Raw genomic sequence first — 20660 nt, 5'->3', positions numbered from 1 at the left:
CTATTCCGTCTTCAGCTGGCCATCCAGCGCATGTGCCAGGGTAAATGGATCCACTTTCTGCGGCTCTACCTCCCTCCCCTCCTCCGCCATCTCCACTCCGCCTTCCCGTGTTAGGGTCGTTTGGATATGTCATAACATTGTGTCTGTTTATCTGAAATATTTCCACTCAAAACGCTGGTTTCTTCAGCCCGACTGGCATGTTGATACAGCTCCTGACAGCTGAGTGACTCCGATTGAAATAAAATGTAAAGTAAACCCATTTGCATACAGTTTATATACAGCCGGGTCCGAGGAAACAGGAAATAAGGAGATTGAAATCGGAATTTCTTATCTCCCATCACCCCCGCTTTCGGGGTCCCTCCCTTCTGGTTTTCCAGCTCTCTGCTCCTGGAATGCCTCCGGAGGGCATGGATTGGCCCGCCATTGGGGTTGGAAAAACTTCCTCCACAGTTGCTGCTTGATGGGCCCTCTTCCCGAGCTGGGCATGGGAAGGCCTGAGTAATTTTCTTGGTAAATGTCTTTTCCGATTGTTTTCAAGATCTGAGAGCTTTAGGCCAAGTGAATCTAAACAAACAGGATGTTTATGTTTGGGTGGAGCCCATCTCTTCTGTAAGACTCCGTTTCTCTAAAATGAGGGAGTTGCACCAAAACTGATCTCTGGGGACTCTTCCAACTTTAATCTTCCATGTCCACCTGCTCTGATATTCATGGGTGCTACTCTTAATAGTTGAGATGGGGGAGACGGGCCCGGTGGTGCATCGGTTAAGTTCGAACACCCTGCTTTGGCAGCCTAGGGTTCCCGCTTTGGATCCCAGGTGCGGACATGGCACTGCTTGGCAAGCCATGCTGTGGCAGGCATCCCACATATAAAGTAGAGGAAGATGGGCATGGATGTTAGCTCAGGGCCAGTCTTCCTCAGCAAAAAAAAAAAAAAAAAAAGTGGAGGATTGGCAGCAGATGTTAGCTCAGAGCTAACCTTCCTCAAAAAACAAACAAAAAAATAAATAGTTGAGATGGCCTGCACATATGAAGCTTTTCTTCTTAATTCCTCTATGTCCTTAGGAAATGGAACTCCATCCAACCCCTCACTCCTATTTTTATAAAGGCATCATAAAGTAGCAGTCAGAATCCAGGGCCAGCCACTGCCTCCATCTTATGCCTGTGGGAGACCTGGCTAATTGAGTGTGGCCCTTTTTCTCGCTGAGCTTCACACAGCCTCAGGATCCTACTCAACCCAGCCCTCCAAGGACCTATCACAAATTGATTCGAGTTGGCCCTCAAGGTGCCACGTTTCCAACTTCTCAGCTAACCTAGTGGTCCTCAAAGTGGGCAGGAGCATGAGCACCACCTGGGACTGTGTTAGAAATGCAGATTCTCAGGTTCCACCCCAGACCTTCTAAATCAGAAACCCCAGGGTGTGGCCGGTGGGGCCAGCCTGCACCCGATCACACGAGCCACAGTAGGAAGATCTAGGGCATGGAAATGGGCTACAGATCAGGCTTCCCCCTCGACCCCCATGCCCACCCCACAGAGCCTGGGGTTAAACCTTTACCAGCCCACCGTGGGGGGGGCCCAGCAGCTTATGCTTTAAGATGCTCTCCTAGTGACTCCGAAGTATGAAACATCTCAGAACCAACACTCTAAGTAAAAACTCAGTGATTCCCCGTTAGAATTATCATGGGAGATTTCGAAACATACAAATGTTAGGGCCCCATCTCAGATCATCTCAGATGAGAAGTCAGAATCTCCGGGGTGGGACCTGTGAATATTTTTTAAAGCTTCTTGGGGATTTCCAAAGGACAGTGAAGTTTGAGATCCACCGGCCAAAATCAGTGCTTCTCAAGCTTTCGTATGTGCGCACACACCTGGGGAGCTTGTTAAAATGCAGATTCTGATTCGCGGGTGGCCAGTGCTGCTGGTCTAAGGACCACACTTTGAGTAGGCAGCCTGCAAACCCCCCTTGCTGCCCCTTCGGCCCCTCGGATGCCCATATGCCTATCCACCTTTATCCTTTGCCCTCGTCCAAAAGCCCCGAGACAAGAACAAGCGCCTTCTGACTCACCTGCCCACCACGTGGGGGCATCTCCAAACAGGCACGTACGCAGCCTGGAAAGAAAATGAATGTCACAGCACAGCATTTGCCTAGAGAAACCCAAAGGCTGTGAAAAGGCTGAAAGGCGGATCCAGGCCACTCTGTTTGCATACAGTTGGCAAGCCTTTGCCAGGCCCCGGGCTGCCCTCCAGGGAAGCAGAGCCACAGTTATAGCTCGCCTGCAGGTTGGCAGAGCCCGGCACAGGGCAGGTGGCCACCCTGTGAAGGCCCGGCCTGTTCGACTCAGTCTCTTTCCTCCTTCCATGCCCTCTGCTGCTGCTGGGGCCAGACTGCACAAAATCATCCCACACTCCTGCCCCTTTTCCAGGGCAAGACTGCAAGGAGGACAGGCAGCCCAGAGCTAGTCTTACGATCACACCACTGGCCAGAAACTGTCTCCCGGGGAAGGCGCCTGAGGGCGGCCTCAGACCCTGTGAGTGACACAGATGAGCCGGCAGAGAAGTGGGTCTACAGAGGCACCCCAACTGCATTAAATTGTGGAATAAGGAATGCATCAAGTGGGCGGTGCACAGTTCCCTGCACCCAAGATGCATTCCCCTTTCTTCATCCTCCTCCTCCTCACACCAAGCATGAACTCAGCTCCTGGAACATGCCACAGACTAAGGGTTTTACACGATTAGCTCACAACTATGTCACTAGGTATTATTGCTAGCCTTTGTAACAGATCAGGAAGCAGAGCCCTAGAGAGGGAAAGTGGCTTGCCTAAAGCCACTTCACACGTGGCACAGCCAGGATTTGAACCCAGGTCAGTTGTACTCAAGAGCCTGTGCTTTTATTACAGCCCTGTGGGCTCCGTCTACGTATTCTCTCCTCTGGGAGTTCTTCCATGATTACCGAGTCTCAAATACCCGGGCACTCCTGTGTGTTCCCAAAGCATGCTCTAGGTAAACTCTATCAGAGCACTTGCTGCACTATCTCACTTCGTACCCCAGGGCCTTTGCACTAGCTGTTCCTTCCACCTGGAATGCTCTTCCCCAGTGAGTCTTAGGTCTTCACCTCATTCTGGTCTGGATGAGTTACCTACTGCTGCTGTAACAAATACCACAAGCCTAGTGGCTTAAAATAACACAAATTTATTATCTTACTGTTCTGGCAGTCGGAAGTGTGAAATGGGTTGGTCAGGCTGCATTTCTTCTATAGGCTCTAGGGGACGATTTGTTTCCTTGACTTTTCCAGCTTCTAGAGGCTGCCCACATTCCTTGGCTCGTGGGCCTGCATCACTCCAACCTCTGCTTCTGTTGTCACATCTTCTCTGGACTCTCCTGCCCCCTTCTTATAAGGATCTTGTGATTGCATCAGGCCCACCCGGATAATCCAGGATTATCCCCCATCAGAAGCTCCTTAACCACCTCTGCAGAGTCCCTTTCACCACGTAACATACTCACAGCTTCCAGGGATAGGACGTGAGCATTTCTGCAGGGCCATCATTTTGCCTACCAGAAGCTTCCTGCATCTGATCCAAACCAGCATCCTCCTCCGCTCTCTGTTGTCCTTCAGTCCTTTATCCCCCGGAGCACCTGCCACCATCGGACACTTCCTGTAGCTCTTTGTCAATCTCCCTCAAGAGGAGAGAATCCACGAGGCCAGACCTTGTCTCTCTCATTGCTGACCCTCAGTGCTTAGAACCATGCAGGCATACAGAAGGTGCTCAATAAAGGATTGATAATGAACAGTGATTGGTGTCATCAAGGACTGTCCAGCCTGCCTTCCTCACTGGACCGTGGGGACCACAAGGGCAGAGGCCCTGACTGATGGCTCTGTCTTGATGGGGGTGGTCAACACAGGAACATTAAGTGGAAAAACCTACTCCTCAGCCCCGCCCTCCAGCACCCGCCAGTCCCCAGGGGAAGAGAAGGAATCCAGACGTCCGGGTGCCCCCACCTCCCACACCTGCACACAAACCCACACTGGAAAACCCACACAGCTGAGGAGAGTCCCAACTGCCCAAACTGCAGAGGAAAATTGGGTGTTTGTCACGTCACTCTGGCCCCGAGCGAGCATGCCTGGACCAGGCTGCTCTATGCCTGCCCCAAGTTCTTTCTCAGCCTTGTCAAACAGCCCAGTGATTTAGCAAGAAAGCATGTTCGCGCCACGTTTATCCACGTGCCTCCTGTGTGTCCACACCCAAGCGCGTGAGGGGAAATGAAACTCTTCCAGGAGTGGTCACGTGATTTTTTTTTTTCTTGCCCTCAAATTCCTACCAAGCTAATTCCACTGTCCCCCACTCCAGCGGTGGTGCTTGAAAATGCTGCAGGGGAAAATGAGGATGACAAGGAAGAAATTAAATCTGACTTGTTTCTCTGCTCAAAACTCTTCAAGGAGGTCCCATTTTCCTGGCTTTGTCTCTTACGATCTGTGTGGCCTTGGCCTAGTTGCTTAACCTCTCTGTGCCTCAGTTTCCTTAACTAGGATAGGAGGATAATAATAGTAACCAACCTCATGGGATTGTTGTGAGGACGAGGTGAGTTGAGACATGTAAAAACATTTAGTGCAGTGTGTGGTACAGAGTAAGCGCTCAAAAACTGTGGAAAATAGTTTGATAGCTCCTCAAAAAGTCAAACATAGAATTATCATATGACCCAGCAATTCCACTCTTAGGTAAATACCCAAAAGTAATGAAAACGTTTGTCCACGCATGTACATGAATATTCATAGCAGCATTAGTCACAAGAGCCAAAAGATGGAAACAACCCAAATATCCAACCACAGATGAATGGATAAACAAAACATGGTTGACCTACACAATGGAATATTACTCACCCATAAAAAGGAATGACGTGCTGACACATGCTACAACATGGATGAACCTCGAACGCATTACGCTAAGTGAAAGAACCCAGGCATGAAAGGTCACATATCGTATGAGTCCATCTACATCCAATGTTCAAAATAGGCGAATCTCCAGAGACAGAAAGCAGATCAGTGGTTGCCTAAGGCTGGAGGGAGGGGAAAATGGGGAATGAATACTTAACGGGTATGGGGTGTTCTTCTGGGATAATGGAAACATTTTGAGACTAGAGGGAGGCAATGGTGGCCCAACACTGTGAATGAATGCCACTGAATTACATACTTTCAAATCGTTAATTGTATATTATGTGAATTTCACTTCAATTTCAAAAAATAGTCAGCTCACATACATAGTATTCAAGAGCTTCCCCCATCCCGGGCCCAAGTTCTGGCCTTTGCCAACATCTCCAGTCACATCTACCATGACTACCGCTCGTATTCTTTATGCTCCGGCCACGCTAAGCTACAAACGTAAATGACCATAACACGGCTGCCATTGCTGACACTTTCTAAATGTCCGGCTAGGTGCTAAATGGATTCTACTATTATTTTCAGTCATTGAGTCTCAGAGATGTTAGGCAATTCACCAGAGGTCGTGTAGCTAGTAAGGAAAGGAGGCTGGAGTTGAATCCATGACTGACAGATTCCAGAGTCCCAATTTCTAACTACTATGCCATATTATTTCTCCCAGTCCACCAGGTTCTTTCACGATTATCCCTTCATTCAAGGTATTCCTTTGACCCAAGGTTTCTCAACCTCAGCACTATTGACATTTGAGGCAAGATCATTCCTTGGTGCGGGAGGAACAGCATCCCTGGCCTCTGCCCACTAGTTGTCAATGGATCCCCCATTGTGACAACCCAAAATGTCTCTGGACATTGCCAAACCTCCCGTAGTTGAGAACCACTGCCTCGACCAAGAATGATCTCACATTCAGAGCAGACACAGTCATGCTCCCCAATACTCTGTTGCTCCCCTCCGTTCCCAGTCCCTTGCAGTTGGTTGGGGCCATGTGACAAGTTCTAGCCAATGAACTATAGGTAGAAGCTATACGCTTCACTTCCAAGTTGAAATAATAAAAGCCCACGCAAGATTCCCCAGTCTCTCTCTTCTCCTGTCATGGTGACCAAGGAGGCCAAGCGCTCCATTTGGTAAGTCAACAAAATGGCGGTGCTGCCATTTACTCAGCCCCTCAGTAGCTGTGTGGAGCAGCGTGTTCACCAACCTGGGATAGACATGCAAGGTTAGCCAGAAGCTAACCTTTGCTGGGTCAAGCTGCTAAGATGTTGAGGTCTGTTCATTACCACATCATAACCTGGCCTGTCCTGATTTACACGCGTACCTTGGAAAACCTCTTCTTCAACCTTCAAACCCTAACCCAGAAGTTGTCTCCTCTGAGAAATGGGTTTTTTTCATCCTCCAGAAAAAGTTACTCTCTCCTCCTTCTGTATTCTATATCTTACAGATGTGTCTATTGCTACTTTTATCACATGTATGTACGTCTTTTGGGAGTCCCAACCTGTCCACACCCTCATCGCTGACAACCCTGTGGAAGAGGTGCATTTGTTAGTTAGTTAGCTAGTACCATGTAACCCCACTTTATCAGCCTCTAGCTATTCAGAATGAGAATAGATCTTTGACCCTAACTGGATCGATCCATTCTTTCTCCCAGAAACCAGAAATTTCTCACAAGAATTGAAACACAGAAGCTCTGGTCAATCAGTATCAGATGCTGGAACTGAAAGCAATCGTGTACAGTTGGGGCCGGAGTGGCCATTGCCATCCATCAGGTGCCAAACCAGAGCAAACTGTTCTTCAAAGAAAGAGAAAGAATGAAACAGATGGACAGAGAGGAACAAAGATAAGAAGCCATATGGGCTAGGGAGACCAAGAAAGTAACATCTAATCCTGACCTTCCAGTTTCCCATTCTGATCCCTTCCAATGACGGCCTTTATGGCCTCATCTTGCATGAGTCAGTCTATAGAGGGGTTTGTTTCTTCCAAACAAGAAACCTTGATTAAGACATTAAGGATTATTTCCAGAGTGTTTCAGAGAGGGTGCCCTTGAATGAGACAAATGTGGATTTGAATTCCAGCTTCTAGGTCTTGAATAAGTTAGGCAGCCTCTCAGAGCCTCACTTCCGTCATCTGTAAAATGGGGATATTAACAGTATCCCATAAGATTATTGTGAAAATAAAATTATATGATACATGCAAAGTACTTTGGATGGTGCCTTACACAGGGTGATCCTTAGATCTTATTATGATTACTATTACTAGATGATTATTCTTTAAGTCATTTAAAAAATATTCTGGTTCTTTCAGTTCACAAGATCTTAACTTGAGCTCCAGGGGGACTTTGAGACACCAATATCACATGAAATTTGGAGAGCTTGTGCATATGGAGCTACTGAGAGGGAGAGAATCTCACAGAGCTGTTGTCCATTTCTCTAAGGGTGTCCAAAATCTGAAAGATCTTCAAGGCGACTAGTGACTCAAAACACACATCTGTATCTGATCCAGCAACTGCACTTCTGAGTATACGCCCAAGTGAACTCAAAGTGGGAACTCAGATATTTGCACATAAATATTCATAGCAGAATTCCTCACAATTGCCAGACTATGGAAACAATCCAAATGTCCATCAAAAGATGGACGGATACACAAAATGTGGGGTATACCTACAATGGAACACTCTTCAGCTTTAAAAATGAAGGAAATTCTGACACCTGCTACAACATCGATGACATTATGCTAAATGAAATAAGCCAGTCACAAAAGGACAAGTCCTGTATGATTCCGCTTATAAAAGGGACCCAGAATAGTCCAACTTATAGAGACAAATAGAATGGTGGTTGTCAGGAGCTGGGGGGAGGTGGAGTAGGGACTTAGTGTTTACTGGGTAGCAAGTTTCAGTCTGGGGTGATGAAAAAGTTCTGGAGATGGATGTTGGTGACGGTTGCACGACAAGGCAAATGTACCTGATGCCACTGAATTGTACAGTTAAAAATCATTGAAATGGTAAACTTTATGTTATGCATATTTTATCACAATTTTAAAAAGTGAAAGAGAAAAAACTCAAACATCTGTGGTCCCGTGAACTTCTAAGACCAAATGCCCTCCTGCCAGCCCCACGCCTACGGATCACCCAACGTGCAGAGTGGAGGGACAGAGCCAAACAGGGCTTCCTCTTTAGTTGGCCCAACAGATGCATGTCTTCCAAGAGCACTCCGGGTTCAGCCAAGCCCCAAACACGTCTCGCCTGCAGCACTTCATTCCGGCTGTAATGAAATTACATGTGTGTGCTCACAGGGAAAGGGAGCCGGTATGGTTTTAATTTATTTATGCTCAGCTCCTCAGAACACACTAGGGTAGTTGCTGTTTGATGTCGATGTCGGAGGCGTTCTGCAAGGCCTTTGCATAAGCTTTGGTTCTCTTTGGTAACAAGAAACCAAGGTTAGCTCAGACTAAATTGTCTTGAAAGTCTGAGCAGAGAAGGGGCTCTGAATGCATTCCCTCACCCAAGGAGGCGTGAAATAAGGATCTGGTTCCCGGGACCCAAGGGCATCCCACAGAATTCAGAACCTCAGACTTATTCCGCAAAATCTCAAGAATAGTGAGGCAAGGAGTAATTTAGGAAGAAAATAGAAAAGACCTTTATCAAGAACCTGCTATGATGCTAATGTCTTTACGGATGTGCTTTCGATCAAACCCCATTCTTCTGATGAGGAGATGAGGCCCAGAGAAGCCAATAGAATGAATTAAGACGCTAAGCGCAATAGCTGGGCTTGAACCCAGATAGGTGTAACGCCGGCATCTATGTTCTCGCAATTGAACCATCTGTTGCAGTTACTATAGCTGTGTAACAAATCACCCCAAAACTTGTGATGCAAAGCAACAATACAAGCTTTGTACTATGCTCGCAGAGTCCGTGAGTCGGAAACCTAGAAAAGGTATAGGGGTACTATGAGTTGAATTGCGTCCCCCAAGAAAGCGACGTTGACGTCTTCACCGCCAGTATCTTAGAACGTGACCTGATTTGGAAGTAGGGTCTTTACAGAGGTAATCAGGTTAAAATGAGGTCCTCAGGACAAAGAGAACAGTTTAGTGGTTACCAGGAGGAAGGGGGCTGGGGGTGGGCACTAGCGGCAAAGGGGCACTTCTATGGTGACTGACAAATAGTAATGTACAACTGAAATTTCACAATGTACTAAAGTATTATGACCTCAATAAAAGAAAAATGAGGTCCTTTGGGACACCTAATCCAATATGATGGGTGTCCTTATAAAAAGAGGAAATTTGGTCATGGAGACACACACACATACACACACACACACACAGGGGAAAGACGATGCGAAGAGACACAGCAAGAAGGCCACGGGAAGACGGAAAATTGGCATGACTCATCCACAAGCCAAGGAATGCCGAACATTCCAGGCAAACCACCGGAAGTGAGGAAGAGACAAGGAAAGATCCCCCCTACAGATCTCAGAGGGAGCATGGCCCTGCCAACACCTCGACCTTGGACTTCTGGCTTCCAGACCTGTGAGACAAGAAAGCTCTGTTGTTCTAAGCCACTCATTTTGTGTACTTTGTTATGCTGGCCACAGCAATCTAACACACCAACTAAGACAGAGGTCAGAGGCTAAGTTGAGTATTGGGGTACCAGGTCGTCACATCCCCTCAACCCATCCCTCTCAGCTTTAATCTGCTTTACATACAGGATTTCTGCACATGATTTTATTTGAAAAGACATGCCCAGAGTGACAAAAGCACTTTCATTTTACGAGCTGGGGATGGAAACTGAGGTCCACAGAGGTGTAGGACTTGCCCAAAGCCACCCAATGACTCAGCAGCAGTCTGAGACAACAGCACAAGTTTTCTGGCTGCCATTTTGTTTTCTTTCCTTTCACCACTCATCTGCGGTGAAGGCCCAGCCAGCGTGAGGTTAGGACACAGGAAGTTCCATGTGTTCATGGTGGGCGCCATTTTGCATGGCTCCACTTCAAAAGCTTTTTTGCCCCCGTTGGGCCCCATTTTCACCACTGCTCTGAGACTAGAGGATGGTGCCCTCATTGCATCAAGCACCCAGGCTTGCCCAAGGCCAAGCGGGCACGAGGGCTGGCCTGCCCCTCCCAGCAGTGACCTTACAGAACGCCCTTTCGGCAGAGGTGAGCGGCGGGTGGGAGCTGGCAGAGCAGGCCCGGGGCACAGGGTCAGGCCCTGATAACCCGAGATCAAAGCGGGCTGTCAGCAGTGTCAGCTGAGAGGCAGCCAAGACAAGCGGAGCGGGCAGCTTTATCTCCCCACTGGCCCAAGAGCCGGGCGGGGAAAGCACCACAGTTCCCGGAAACTATTTCTGGCTGGGCAGGAGGGAACTAATGGAGCCTGGCTCATTCCAGGTTGGCTCAGGGTCTGTCTCCTGCCCTCTCCTGCACCACACATGGTTTGCTCTGGTCTCACGTTTGGGTTTTTTCCTGCTCTTTCATCCATCACTTTCCATTTTCCTACCTACATGTGCGCACACACACCATAAAGATTGTTCTTCTCGCGCTTGAAACATTTCCATTCCTGCTCTGGACAGACAGAGGAGGGCTGCCGGCCTTCTCACCCCCCCTGCCAACACACACAGCTGCCTCCTCTCCTCCCGGACTTGTCCATTCTCACATTCACAGACGTACAGCTTTCTCCCACCTTCCCTTCCACACACGTGCGTTCACACGCACTCACACAGACACCCGCACACTCACACCTGCCTGGCTTACAATTTCCAAACCCTCTTGAACAAGAATCCAGAGACAGCTGCCAATTAAAACAATCACAACTCCTTGCCTTCCTTTCAGTTGTTATGAACCCTGGGACCATTTCCACCAGCCGATGCCTGGACTTTTTGTTTTTTCTGCAAGGTGTTGACCCCTTCGTTTGCAGCTGGAAGAGACTCAGCCCCAGCTCTTGCTCCAGCTGTGGCCTCTGTCAGCTGAGCAGCTCACAGCTGGCCAGTTTCAAACCCGTCCATTGTAAGCCAGTTATCTCAGCACTTTGAAAAAGGAAAGGAGGGGATCTACTCTCCCAACATATTATCTGAGAGGTTCCAGAACCTTCCATATACCAAAACTGAATTTCCAGGGCCGGCCCCTTGGCCAAGTGGTTAAGTTCACGTGCTTGGCTTCGGCAGCCCAGGGTTTCACTGGTTGGGATCCTGGTCACAGACCTAGCACCACTCATCAGGCCATGCTGAGGCAGCATCCCACACAGCAGAACTAGAAGGACCTACAACTAGAATATACAACTACATACTGGGGGGGGCTTTGGGGAGATGAAGAAGAAGAAGATTATTAACAGATGTTAGCTCAGGACCAATCTTTAAAAAAAGAGTTTGAATTTCCTTCTCTCCCCTTGAACTCACACCTGATCCCTTCAGCAGGTGTCCAGACTGGCTGCAGGAAGACAGCAGGAGAGGGACATCCACAGACCTGCTACTTTCTGCCTTTAGCACCTGTAGGCTTCAGACTTTCATCAGAACAGCCTGGCCGGCAAGAATGGGGAGACGGGGCAGGAAGGGGAGGAGATGGTTCAGGGAGTCATGCCATTGCCCGGAGGCAAAGGGAAGGAAAGGAGTATGTATTGAGCCCCTGCTGTGTGCTGGGTACTCACTTCCTCCCTGTGCTGGGAGATGTCTTTGGAGGGCTGTGGGCCCTGCCCTTAGCACAGTGCCTGGGACATAGCAAGCACTGAATATCATGAAAATATGTCTCTCTCTTGTGACCCCCATGGTAACGCTGTGCAGTGGATATCCTCATTTTGGAAATGAGGAAAATGAAGCTCAGAGGGGTTTGGAGACAACCACCTACACACAAGCCATAAATGCCAGAGCCAGTATATCCCTCCCTACTCTTCCCGCCAGGCAGGCAGCAAGGTAGTGGACTGGGGAAAATTGTGTTGCATCCTTTTACTTTTTCCACAGAATGATGCAAAATCCTGGTTTCAGAAATGTGTTTTTTCTAGCTTCTTTCAGGCCTGGCTGAATCAAAATTTCTAAGCATTGCATCTGAAAGGGCTCATACAGACCCCCGTGACCCAAGCTCTCATGTTAGAGATTAAAAGCAAACTCATCAAGGGGGAGCATGGAGGAGCTGTGAAATTTTTACCTCGCCTGCATCCATATTCTTTATCCAGGTAAGAGCATCTCAAGGTTGCTTTGGAAAAGCAAACTTTCTTTTACTGGGCATCATCAAAGTGGAGCTGCCAATCATGACGTCACAACCATAGGGCGGGCTTATGACCCAAGCTCTGCCAATCATATGCGTCCTCCCAGGAATTTGCATCGTTAGCAAGGACTAAAGACGCTCATTCGCGTCTTCAGCGGAGTCCCTGAATTCCTGCTACCCAGCTTCCCTTGCTCCTATTCATTCAGAGACCTTGTTCTTCTATCCTTCCAGTAAATTCCTTCTTTGCATTAAGTTGATGAAAGTCACTCTCTGCTGCTTGCAATCAGAGAATTCTAAGCGATACAGGAAGGCATCCAGCTAAGCTCGCCCAGCAAAGGAGAGGCAGAGTAGAGACTAGAACCCACTTCTGATTCCCACTCTGTTACTTCCTCTGGGGCCTGGAAGGCTTAACTGGGCTTCCTTCTTTCTTTCATCCTCTGTATCACTTAATACCTCTGAGCCTCATTTCCATACCTGACAAATGGTGATATTAAGTCAAACACTATGAAATCACAAGTTTTGTAGGTCAAAAAATGAACAACTAGGGGCTGACCCAGTGGCACAGTGGTTAAGTTCACACGCTCCGCTTCAGCAGCCCGGGGTGTGCAGGTTCAGAGCCCAGGCACGGACCTAGCACTGCTCATCAAGCCATGCTGTGGCAGCATCCCACATAAAGTAGAGGATGACTGGCACAGATATTAGTTCAGTGACAATCTTCCTCACAAAAAAGTAAAATAATTCAAAAATGAACAACTATATTGGCAATATCATATTAAAGGTGTCCAGATTCCAATTCCAATTTGTGGGAGGTAGGTTTTCCCACACCAACAAGCAATTCTTCAGACAGCAGCTGGGCGTCCTACAATTTAATTCAATTCTGACTCTATCTACCCGGAGACAGCATCACATCCCACATATCTCACACCACTGCCTGCCCCCGACCCCTTCAGATGCCAGCTGAAGCCCAGGTTGTTACCGGTGCTTAGACGGACTGGCTATAAACCAGAGGTTCTGTGGCCGCCTCCTTGGGTTCAATTAATTTGCTAGAGAGGCTCACAGAAGTCAGAAAACCTGTTCACTCACTAGATGATCAGTTTATTATAAAAGAATATAAGGCAGGGACAACCAGAGAGAAGAGAAGCATAGGCCAGCGTATGTAGGAAAAGGCGTGGACTTCCATGCTCTCTGAGCACCACTCTCCCCCAATCCCCACGCTTTCACCAACCTGGAAGCTCCCTGAACCCCCTCCCGCTGAGTTTTTATGGGGGCCTCATTACATGGACAGAATTGATTAAATCATTAGCCCTTGGCGATGGATCTCTATCTCCAGCCCTTCTCCCCTCCCTGGAGGTCATAGGGGTAGGACTGAAAGTTCCAACCCTCTAATCACGTGGCTGGTTCTCCCAACAACCAGCCCCATTCTTAGATGCTCCCAAAAGTCACCTCCTTCACATAACAAAAGACACCTTTATCACTCTCATCACTTAGGAAATTCCAAGGGTTTTAGGAGCTCTGCGCCACAAACAGAGATGAAGACCGAATACAGACTTCTTATAAACGACAATATCCCCGTCCTACCAATTTAGCAACCTCAGCCGAAAAGGTGCTCCCATTTCTTAAGCATCCTTTTAAAAGTCCCAGGAATGAATCTCATTGTCCTGGCTTATGTCACATGGCCATCCAATCACTTTGGCTTGGTGAACTTGCAGACCTTGTGCCCTAGACCTTGGGGAGGGAGGGTCAGCCTCCCCCTATAATTAGAAGACACAGCAGAGGAGGAGCGGTTTCCAAAGGGGAAATTGGGGTGAGCTACACAAAAGGAGGACCCTGAGCGGGAAAAATTGTAGACGCCCACTACATATGTGTTGCTGATTCACACGTGCTCAGCAGCCTGGTTAAATGCACATTTATGATCTGGGTGCTACGTACCTGCATTCGAAGCCTGCCTCCACCACTTTCCAGACCTTGGGCAAATGGCGATCTCACTAAATACAGGTCAGTTTTCTCATCTGTAAAGGAGATAGAAAACTAGTATAGCTCACAGATTTATAAAGATTAGAAAGAATGCAAATATAACAGATCTGTGACATAGAAGGTGATAAATACAGTCGATATGGTTACTTTGAAAAATATCGGTTCTCAACACCCATAAATATCCTAACTCCCAGCTTCCAGAGGAGATTCTCTTGTCTTTCTCTGTCCTATTTCTTCCTCATTTATATGTGGCTTTGCCTTTTTTTCCTTGCATAGATTAAATAAACACACACACACACAAAGTCCAACTCAAATAATGGCATTCGGATAAAATAGAGAAGGACGCAAAGATCTGTGGAACTCATTTATATTTAACTGTGTGCAGCCAGAGACTCGTGTAGTGGAAAATAGGCAAGGAGGCTTGAAGGAGGAAAGAGGATATTAAAATTGTAATTTTCCCAATCATATCGAGACATCTCTACCTGCCCGAATGACAGGATGCATAGTACATCTCTCAAAAGCTGTGCCACATCTCCAAGCCAGCACCAAATAAATTGAGTTTCTGCTCAGTGACAGTGGAGGCTGAGGTTGCTGTCAACTTTGTTCCAATTTTTTTCCTTTTCTTTTTCTCTTCGAGGCGTTTTGTGTTTGTTACAATCTTTGGGATTTGCTCATGTTTTATCTTTCTCATTCTTCCGCGTTCCACAAGAGTTGGCAAGGACCTCAGTCTGCCTGTACCAGAAAAGTCTACTATAAAGCTTCCAGTGGCCCCACATGGGCCCCAGGATACAGTATAAAGTCAATTAATCAGCCCCTGTGGGTCCACCTGGATGGTGACTTCCCCCGTAGAGCTCATTTCTAGTCCTTTCTCAAGTGGTCCATGCTAGAGGCCAAGATTGGTTAGGCAGGGGCCGGCTCCGTGGCCGAGTGGTTAAGTTCGCGCGCTCCGCTGCGGCAGCCCAGGGTTCAGATCCTGGGCGCGGACGTGGCACCGCTCGTCAGGCCACGTTGAGGTGGCGTCCCACATCCCACAACTAGAAGGACCTGCAACTAAGATATACAACTGTGTACAGGGGGGGTTTAGGGAAATAAAGCAGAAAAAAAAAATTGGCAACAGTTGTTAGCCCAGGTGCCAATCCTTAAAAAAAAAAAAAAGGAAGATTGGCAACAGTTGTTAGCCTAGGTGCCAATCTTTAAAAAAAAAAAAAAAAAAAAAAAAGGACTGGTTAGGCAGAGGAACGCTGTGGTTTGGTGTCCTAAGTGGTATGTGGTAGAACTGACATTGGCCAATGGGGGCTGGTGAAATCTACAGCCAATGGGTGTGAGAACGGCACAACCTCAGGAATACATTTGGTCTCTTCCTTGGGCCTCAAGAGCCTAACTTGGAAGCCCAATCTATGATGATTTTTAGTTTGAAGCTGGTTCTTGGAATTTCTGCTGACATCAGGGGAGCCCCACTAATCAGCATCACAAGGGGGTTCTTGGCTGGACTTATTGAGGGAACCCCACCATGCTGGTGCCCACTTCGCCTCACCCACATACCTCAAGGTGAGGCTCTCCTTTCTGCCTTCCAGGGCAAGGCTAGGGCAGCAGCCCCAGAGAGACAAGCCTGGAGACGGAATTAACACACTGAAATCTCACATCCCTGAATGGATGGGGCATTCAAGAATGGAAAATCTGAAACTAAGTCAGAGGAACTTGGGATCAACTAGACTCAAGAAAGAGATAGCCGACGAACTCTTTAAAATATTTTCCAAGCCAGTGGCAAGAGATGAGTGTGGACAGGGAGACATGGGCCAGATCTGGAAGGATTTGGACATTATCCCGTGCACACGTGGGAGCCACGGAAGGGTTTAGAGCAGGACAGTGATGATCGGATTTGAATTTCAGGAGATCACTCGGGTTTGGGGGTGAAGAATGGATGGAGGGGGAAAGAGTGGAAGCGGTCGACCAGATAGACGGCTCCTGTGGAAATTAAGGTAAGAGAGGGAGGTGGTTTGAGCCAAGACATTGGGTAGAAAATGGAGACGAGTCAACAGTTCCAAGAACTCTTCAAGCAATAGGATTAGAAAGGTTGAGAGTTCCAGGCAAGGGAGACAAGGGGTGAGCACCTAAAAAGGCTCCACTCTACAGAGAGCTAAACTATTCCACCTACCCTTAGCTTATCTAACACGAGGGCCTCATGAAATTTTTTTTTTAACTGAGTTCATGGACCTATTGTTTCTATGTGTCCCTGTCCTTGTGCATAGTGCTTGATGTGGCAGGCCCTGAAATCAGACAGCCTGGGTGTGATCATATCCTTTAGGGTCTTCATTAGAAGCAAGTAGAGACTGGATGCATTTAATGGTTCTCTTTGGCGATCTACTTAGGAGGTGAGAAGAATTAAGGGATGAGATTTGGAAGGCTCCAGAGCATTTAGCAAGCTAATGTCCTGATCCAAATAAGAAAGGACGTGATCTAAATGCAGCCCACGGCAGTGAAGTCAAGACGGCAAAGCTCTGATGGAGAGACACTGTTCTATGCAGAGAGAGAAAAAATACTTTCCGGATCTCAAAGCTTATAGTTAATATTGAAGAACCACTGACTAGTCCCCTGCCCTCTAGGGAAAAGCACACTCATTTGCCTGTGTGTCCTCAAACACCAACTGATGGATGGTACAAGTTGCTAAGGTTGTTCCTCCAGTGGATCTTATCTAACAGATAGCCTAAGGCTGAGCAGAGCAGGAGCTAAAGGAGTACCGTGGTGGGTAAATTCATCATGCTGGAGTCAATTAAGAGCCCGCCACTCAATCCAGTTGACAAATTGAAACATTCCACACGGACATTGACCATCCTCCACAAGTAGGATGACCCACCATCCCAGTCTGCCTGGGACTTTCAGTGCTAAAATGGGGACAGTCCCAGGCAAATTAGGATGAGTTGGTCACCCTACCCATGAGTCCCACTCTGAACTCATGCCTCCATTTTGAATAGTATATTGTTTTCAATGGCAATCTCAGAAAACATATTAACCAAATTGGGGTCAATTTTATTGTGAAGAAAAGAAAATCAATTTGTTCATTTACATCCATTCCATCCATCTTTTCCAAGGGAAAGGAAATTGGTATAGCCACAGTGGTTAAGAGGGCCCGCTCGGAAGTCAGCTACAATGGGTTCAAATTCTCGATTTCCTCCATAAAATGGGAGCGCTCCTAATTCATGCCTCATATGTAAGAAAATGTATGGAAAGTGCTGAACACCATGTCTGGCTTGTAGTAAGTATTCAAAACCCCGAGCTGTTATTATTAGAACTTTCCATCTAACTCCACCCCAACCCCAATCCTCTGGATCACAAGCCACTTAGAGCCTTTAATCTTTTTCTTGGCATTTCCCATTTGACACAGGCTTTGAGGAGCTTCTGCAATTCATCCCCTTACAGGGGGCCTTAACTGACAGAGTCCACTTACAAAGTTCCTCTTTGCAAATTTGTAACTGAGAAGATTTAGAAAACCTTTGACCAAACTGACTGACGTGATTGAATATGAAAGAAAAGCATAGCAGTCGTGTCTTTCCTTCAGAAGGAATGGGTTATTTCCCGGGGTAGGGAGTTTTCTAAGCCCTGAAGATGTTTGTTAACTGAGATAATGCATATAAAAAGCTCAACGCTTTGGTCAAAACAATGCTACTACCATATCATCTCTGCCTGAACAATTACAGCAGCCTCCCATCTGCTCCACGCTTCTGCTTTTTCACCCAAGAATTTATTCTCCACCCTGCAGCCAGAGGGATTTTTTGAAAACATAAGGCAGCTCAAATCTGGAAACTGCCCAGGTGTCCATTCACAGGAGAAAGGATAAACTATGATATATCCATATCCATACAAAGAAATACTACCCCGCAAGAAAAAAGAAATTACTGATACAAAGTATAGCTGAGTGAAGGAAGCCTTCCACAGGACCATACACTGTATGATCCCATTTATATAAAGTTCTGGAATAGGCAAAGTAACACGGTGGGAAAAATCAGAATAGTAGTTTCCTGGGGGCAGGGAGGCAGGGGCTGGGGGTGGGGACGGAGGCGATGATGATATCCTCTATCTTGATATGGGTTTGGGTTGCACAGGTATGTCAAAAATTTGTCAAAATTCAAAGAAAAAAATCCAAAGAAGATAAGATTCGGGCATTTCACTGTATGTAAATTTCCTCCTAAGGAAATCCATCAACAAATCTTGAAGTCTAGTTAGTGATTTGCACACGGAAGTGTTCAGGGATGAGGTAACCGGTATCTGGGACTTACTCTGAAATGCAACAACACAATAAGGTGAATTGATGAGGATAGAGGGATGAATAAATGATGAGAGTGTGATAAAGCAAATAAACAAAATGTTAAGTGTAGGATCCAGTTGGTTGGTGTATGCGTGCTCCATATACAATTTTTCAACTTTTCTATATGCTTGAAATTTTTCAGAATAGAATTTGGGGGGGGGGGGTAGTGGGAAGGGAGATATGTCACTCCTTTTTTACATAGCTTCCCCTTTAATTGATGCACTACCAAAGCCCTTGCGAGGTCTACAGGATCTGGTCCCCTCCCTACTCCCAGCACTCCGGACTCATCTCCTGCCACCATTTGAATGGTGTCCCTTTCAATGGCGATTGCAGCCTCTCAACTACTTTACTTCCAGCCACTGTGGCCTCCTGCCTCTTCCTCAGACATGCCAACCTGGTCTGGCCTCAGAGCCTTTGCACTTGCCGTTCCTCCAAATTTCACAAGCTTGATTCCCTGACTTCTTCAGGTCTCTGCCCCAATGTCACCTCCTGACTACTCTAACTAAAATAGCACTTCCTTCCTCCCATCACTCTATCCTTCTGCCTTTTGTACATGTTGTGTGCTTCATCGCCCACGGATGCAATTGTAATTTTATTGTCTATCTCCCCTCACAGCAACGTGGGCACTTTGCTTTGCTCCTTGTGTTGCGCCAGCACCTACAATGGCACGTGGAAGACACAGTGCTCAATAAACACTTGTATAAATGAGTGTGATGCTGACACCACCAGTAGTAATCTTAACCGAGTACTGTCATGCTGCATAACGACCTTTCAGTCAACAACGGGCCACATATACAATGGTGGTCCCATAAGATTAGTACCATACAGCCTAGGTGTGTAGTAGGCTGTCCCATCTAGGTTTGCGTAGGTACACGCTATGAGGTTAGTGCAACAACGAAATTGCTTAACAACGCATTGCTCAGAATGCATCTCCTTCGTTAGGCGACACAAGACTATACTTGGTAATTGTGCTGTACTAAACCATTTACTTCTGTTGTCTCTTTCAATCCTCACAACAAGTCTACTGCTGTTTTTACAATTGAGAAAAATCATAGTTTAGAAAGATTCGGTGATTTATCCAAAGACAAATGTCAGGGCTGGGAGAGTCCAACCCAGTTCTTTTGGTTCCCAAACCCAGCAATCGGTTCACCTTGCCACAGGGCAGGGAGGGTCTAGAAAAGGACGACAAATGGGAAAGAATGTGTCAGCTGTCACCAGGGCTGCCCTAACGGTAGACAGAAAGACCAGGGGCCAGTAGATGTGGGGACATCAGACTGTCAATCATCAAACTTCCAATGACACCTGGTGTCCCCTGTCCCCAGTTTTAAGGGTCAAACGGGCTGACCAGCATTACCAAGCTTCCAACTTGATCAGGTCTCCTACAACAAGGCCCGTGTTAATAAATCGCCTTTCAGTCGCAAAGATGACCTTAACCTCCTTATCAAATGTAACTCTTGTGCGTTTCTCCTTACACATGGGCTGTATCTATTGACCCTAACACAGAGCACATTTTTAGGAAACATATCACACTTCTCATCCAGGAGCATGAATGTCCATTGTGCAATATTTTTACAAGTGCTCCAAAATGTTCGTTTTCTCCAGGATTAACTAGTCCCCATCTGACATCAGGTTCAATATAGAAAAAAAAAAGTCAAAAACTTCTGCAATTATTCATAGATGATCAGTCAGTGAATGGGCATTCAGGAAGTCAGGGGCACTTCAACTGCTGCCACACATGTGCAGCGAGCATCTGCCATGTGCCAGACATTGTACCAGGCACTAGGGGACAAGGGGGTGAGGAGTGTAGCATGTTCCCTGCAGAGCTGGCCACTTACTGTGTGACCTTGGCCAAGTTACTTGAACATTCTGAACCATAGTTGCCCCGTCTGAAAAGTAGATATAATGATACCTCCTTGAAATCGCTATTCTTGTCAGGAACACAAGAGACAATATGTGTAAAAGGGTCTAGCACCATGGCCAGGATGCAAGAGCCCAGGAAAAGGATGCTAGTTCCATGCCCACGTCTCCCTTCCCCGCTCCCTCACACTTCAAGGAGCCCCTGAGACATACTTGGGTAATTCTGACTTCTAGGCAGACGGGGTGAAGTGCTCTGAGCAAGAAACTGACCAAGGGTATTTAATTCTATGCCTAGGGATACTCACAAAGGAGGTATGTTTGTCTCAATGTTACAGATGCGAAAACTAAAATTCAGAAAGAATAAGTAACTTGTCCCAGATAATACAGTTTTGAAGTTTTAGAAACCTCCTAGTTCTTG

General features: G+C 47.0%; 1 long non-coding RNA gene across 15 annotated transcripts in view; it reads right to left on the bottom strand.

Annotated features, from left to right (window-relative positions):
* Nucleotides 1-20660, bottom strand: part of LOC123287650 (uncharacterized) — a 216701-nt gene that overhangs the window by 165690 nt on the left and 30351 nt on the right. For all 15 annotated transcript variants that reach the window (XR_011505356.1, XR_011505358.1, XR_011505360.1 and 12 more), the window contains one exon: nt 14038-14117. This is a non-coding gene — a long non-coding RNA (uncharacterized lncRNA). The remainder of the gene's footprint in view (nt 1-14037; nt 14118-20660) is intronic.

Source organism: Equus asinus, chromosome 8 (assembly GCF_041296235.1).
Source record: "Equus asinus isolate D_3611 breed Donkey chromosome 8, EquAss-T2T_v2, whole genome shotgun sequence".
Classification (NCBI taxonomy): domain Eukaryota; kingdom Metazoa; phylum Chordata; class Mammalia; order Perissodactyla; family Equidae; genus Equus; species Equus asinus.
Note: the sequence above shows the minus strand (reverse complement) of the source record. Positions and strands in the feature narration are given on the sequence as shown.